At 38.2% G+C, this 4,884-nt stretch overlaps 1 non-coding gene across 1 annotated transcript; it reads right to left on the bottom strand.

Annotated features, from left to right (window-relative positions):
* Positions 1-714: 714 nt before the first annotated feature.
* Positions 715-821, bottom strand: LOC119000594 (U6 spliceosomal RNA). The gene has a single exon (XR_005069352.1). It is a non-coding gene; the product is annotated as a U6 spliceosomal RNA (small nuclear RNA).
* Between the last annotated feature and the right edge of the window lie 4,063 nt (positions 822-4,884).

The raw sequence follows: 4,884 nt of genomic DNA, 5'->3' as shown, positions 1-4,884 counted from the left end.
CAAAAGGTAGGAGCTCCTTCCTTCTTTCTGCAGCATAAAATTCCATTGTGTAAATGTACCATAGTTTTTTGGATCCATTCATTTACTGATGAGCACCTAGGTTGCTTCCAACACTTGGCTATTGTAAATTGTGCTTCTATGAACATTGGGGTACATAGGTTCTTTGGGATTGGTGTTTTAGGGTTCTTGGGATACAAGCCTAGTGGTGAAATTGCTGGGTCAAAAGGCAAGTCCAATTTTAGTTTTCTGAGAAAATTCCATACTGTTTTCCATAATGGTTGTACCAGTCTGCAATCCCACTAACAGTCGACCAGAGTCCCCTTTTCCCCACACCGTCTCCAACATTTGTTGTTTATTGAAGCCATTCTCACTGGTGTAAAGTGGTATCTCATTGTGGTTTTAATTTGCATCTTTCTGATAGCAAGCGATATTAAGCATCTCTTCATGTGTCTCTGGATCCTCTGTATTTCCTCCTTGGAGAAATGTCTGTTCAAGTCCTTTCCCCATTTTTTAATTGGGTTAGTTGTCTTCTTAGAGTGAGGTTGTGTGAGTTCTTTGTATATTTTGGAGATTAAACCTTTGTCTGAGGTATCATTGGCAAATGTGTTTTCCCATACAGTTGGTTGTCTTTTTACTATAATACTGTTTTCTTTAGCTGCGCATAAGCTTTTTATTTTGATGAGATCCCATTTGTTTATTCTTTCCTTTATATTAAAAAATATGGAATGCTTCACGAATTTGGGTGTGATCCTTGCACAGGGGCCATGCTAATCTTCTCTGTATCGTTCCAATTTTAGTATATGTGCTGCTGAAGCGAGCACCCTCCGGGACATCTTTAAATGCTCCAACATCCAGATTATAGGGGTACCAGATGGGGAACAGGAAGAGCAACAAGTGGAAAACTTATCTGAACAAATAATAAAGGAGAACTTCCCCAATCTGGCAAAGGAAATAGACTTCCAGGAAGTCTAGGAAGCTCAGAGTCCCAAAGAAGTTGGACCCTAGGAGGAACACACCCAGGCACATCATAATTACATTAGCCAAGATTAAAATGAAGGAGAGAATCCTAGAAGCAGCAAGAGATAAGGGGACAGTCACCTACAAAGGAGTACCCATCAGACTGTCAGCTGATTTCTCAAAAGAGAATTTACAGGCAAGAAGGGGCTGGAAAGAAGTATTCCAAGTCATGAAATCCAAAGGCCTACATCCAAGATTGCTCTATCCAGCAAAGTTTTCATTTAGAATGGAAGGACAGGTAAAGTGCTTCTCAGATAAGATCAAATTCAAGGAGTTCATCATCACCAAGCCCTTATTATATGAAATGCTAAAGGGACTTATCTAAGAAAAAGAAGATGAAAAATATGAACAGTGAAAGGACAGCAAATTCACAGTTATCAACAACCACACCTAAAATAATAGCAAACCAAGAAGACAGCTAGATCAGGATCAGAACCATAGAAATGGAGATGACATAGAGGGTTAGCACCAGGGTAGTGGGAGGAGGAGAAGGGGGGAGAAGGTACAGAGAATAAGTAGCATAGGCAGTAGGTAGAAAATTGATGGGGTGACAAGAATAGTGTGGGAAATAGAGAATCTAAAGAACCTGTGACACATGGGCATGAACTAAAAAGGGGGAATGGGGAAAGAGGGTGTGTAGGGTGGAGGGGAATGAAGGGGGGAAATGGGACAACTGTAATGGCATAATCAATAAAACATATTTTTTAAAAAAAGGCAAACCAACTGCGAGAAAATATTTGTGAATGACATACCAAGCAAAAGTCTAGTATGTAGGATATATATAGAACCCCAAAACTCAATAGTCAAAATCTAAATAAAATTAGAAAATGTCAAAAGACATAAAGAGACATTTCACTGAATAGAATATACAGATGGCACATAAGCATGTGAAGGAGTGTTTGACATCATTAGCCATTTGGGAATGGCAAATTCAAACTATTGTACAATGTTATATCTTAAAATAAGAAGTTCAGTATTGAAGGAGAAAATAATACAGGAACATTATTAAATTTGGTACAGGCAAAAAGTCTAAAGACGGAAAAATAACAATTTCACTACCTATGTAAAGTAAGATTTTGTAGTATTTTATACCTTTTTCTTATTTTTATAAAAAAGATTTTGCTTATTTTTAGAGTGAGGAGAAGGGAGGGAGAAAGAAAGGGAGAAACATCAATGTTATGGTTGCTTCTAGTGTGCCTCTTGCTGGGGACCTGGTCCATAACTCCGGCATGTGCCCTGGCTGCGAATTGAACTGGTAACCCTTTGGTTCTCAGGTGGGCACTCAATCCACTGAGCCACACCAGCTAGGGTTCTTCTTTTTATCCTCGCCTGAGGATATGTTGGTGTTAGGGTGAGATGAAGAAGGAGTACGTGGGGAGTGAGGGAGAAAGAAAGAGAAAAATAAAGAAATTTCAATGTCAGAGAGGAACATTGATGTTAGAGAGAAACATCAGTTGATTGCTTCCCGTACTTGTCCTGACTGGGGATTGAACTTTCAGCCTTTTGGTGTATGGGACAATAATCCAACCAACAGAGCCACCGAGCCATGATACCTTTTTCTTTTTTTTTATTCTATGCATTTTTATTTTATATAGCTCACTGAACATGATTGTGCCCTTTTAAAAACAAACATTATTATGAGTACTTTTCCATATCACCTAAAGGTATATGTGAATATAGTTTTTAAGTGGTTGGTATATTCATTTTATGGATGCACTATAATTTATTCAGCTATTCCTCTGTTACACATTTTAAATATTTTCATATTGTTGCCATTATAAATAATCCTGTGATGGATGTGTTTGTATATAAACCACTGTCAGGATTTCTGATTTCATCTTTAGGATAGACTCTTAGGTATGGAATTACTATGACATTTTCTGTGGACATCTTAGAGGGCTTGGAAAACTCCCAAGTACAGAATACTTTACAGAAATTTTGTTCCCTCAATCTTAAAAATTTTAATTTTAACTTTTGCTCTTTCTTGATTTTCTCTTTTCTCTAGGTTTCCAAACACTTTATCTTGGCTCTCCCTTAAAAGGCTGTCCTCTTCTTAGTCCTCTGATGTTGTTTCTTTTTATACCTTAAATATTTGAGTTCCCTAAGATTCTGTTCTCAGTCTCTTATATCTACCTATATTCTTTCTGGGAGAACCAGGACCGGGCCCATTTCTTCCAGCTACAGTTTACACTCTACTGACTCTAAATACGATATTTCTTCTAAGTGTTAGGGCCCAGTTTTTAACTGCATATTGGACATCTTGGCCTTATGCCACATAGATCTCACAAACTTAACTCAGTCATCTGAAACTGAAGTCATTATCTATCTAGCCAAAACAACTTTTCCATCTCCACCCAGTGGGATAAGCCAGAAGTCAAGAGTTAGCCTAGATTACTTTAATCTTGCCTGTCACTTTTTGTTAATAAGTTTTAAGATTCTGCTTCCAGAATAGCTCTCTAATTCGTTACCTGCTCATTATTCTTTGTCATTGCCTTAATTTCAGTGCACATATTTTTGTATTACTGCAGTAGAATCTTAACTGATATGCCTGTTTCTAGCCTTGTGTTCCTTGTTCTATCCTCCACACTAAAATCAGTTTGGTCTTTTTATACCATAAATGTCATCATGTTACTCACCTTTATTCTCCTTTGTCTCATTTTCGTATTTATTTATCTATCTATCTAGATACCTATCTTTAGAGGGGAAGGGAAGGAGAGAGGAAGAGGAATATTGATGTATGGTTGCCTCTCATGTATCCCCTGCTGGGAACTGGCCTGCAACCCAGGCATGTGCCCTGACTGGGAATCGAACTGTGGTTCTTTGGTTCACAGACCCTCGCTCAATCCACTGAGCTACACCAGCCAGGGCTGTCTCATTTTCTTTAGCAGGCTTTGATGAGCTTGGTCTTGATTGCCACGGCCTTTGCCTGTTTTCCAGTTTTATGCCAGATGTGGCTGCCTGTCATGCTAAGCTGTTTTCTTCAATATATTACATACTCTTTTCTGGCCTCTATGTCCTTGCCCATCTTTCTTTACTTCTTGACATGCCCCTCCATCTTCTATCCACTTGCCAGATTTCTTTCATGTTCCAAGATTCAGGTAATCTTATAACCTTTGGGAAGCTTTCTTGGCCTCCATAGTTAGAGTAAAGGCTTCCTCTTCTGCATTTTTCTTATGCCACTTACCCATTTCTGTTTGCCACTCCCACATTGATGTACTTTTTTTTTTTGCTTAATGTTTCCTAGACCATTATATTAGATTGTAATGAACCTTCTCTACCACCTAAAAGCAGGGTATTGTGTATCCTTTTGTTTTCTCAAGGCAAAATAATAATGTGCAACATATAGTAGATGTTTAAGAAATATTTCTTGACCAGATAAATAAATGAATGGATGAAAGTTTTTGTGAATGAAGAGTTGCATGCTGACCAATGGGAAAAAGTTTAACTTAAACTTTTGGGAAAATCACAGAATTTGGAGTCATAAGAATTGAGTCTGGTTTCCACCACCATTTCTTGGTATCTATATAATTTTTTTAAATATTTTATTTATTTATCTTAAAAGGGGAAGGAAGGGAGAGAAGGAGAAAAGTATCACTGTATGGTTGCCTCTCGTGAGTCCGTTGCTGGGAGCTGGCCTGCAACCCAGGCATGTGCCCTGACTGGGAATCAAACCGCCATCATGTGGGTTCACAGGCCCTCGCTCAATCCACTGAGCTACACCAGCCAGGGCGGTATCTATATAATTTTAGGCAAGTCATTTCCCTTCTCTGAGCTTCAGTTCTTTTGCAAAATGGAGATAGTAATAATAGTAATAGCAGTAATACAGGTGCTTTTTGAACAATAAGTACTCTGTAAGTTCTAATAAAT

The sequence above is a fragment of the Sturnira hondurensis genome, unplaced genomic scaffold (genome assembly GCF_014824575.4).
Source record: "Sturnira hondurensis isolate 20B ecotype Veracruz unplaced genomic scaffold, ASM1482457v3 Scaffold0015793, whole genome shotgun sequence".
NCBI lineage: Eukaryota > Metazoa > Chordata > Mammalia > Chiroptera > Phyllostomidae > Sturnira > Sturnira hondurensis.
The sequence above is the reverse complement of the archived record's forward strand: the minus strand, read 5'-3'. Positions and strand labels throughout refer to the sequence as shown.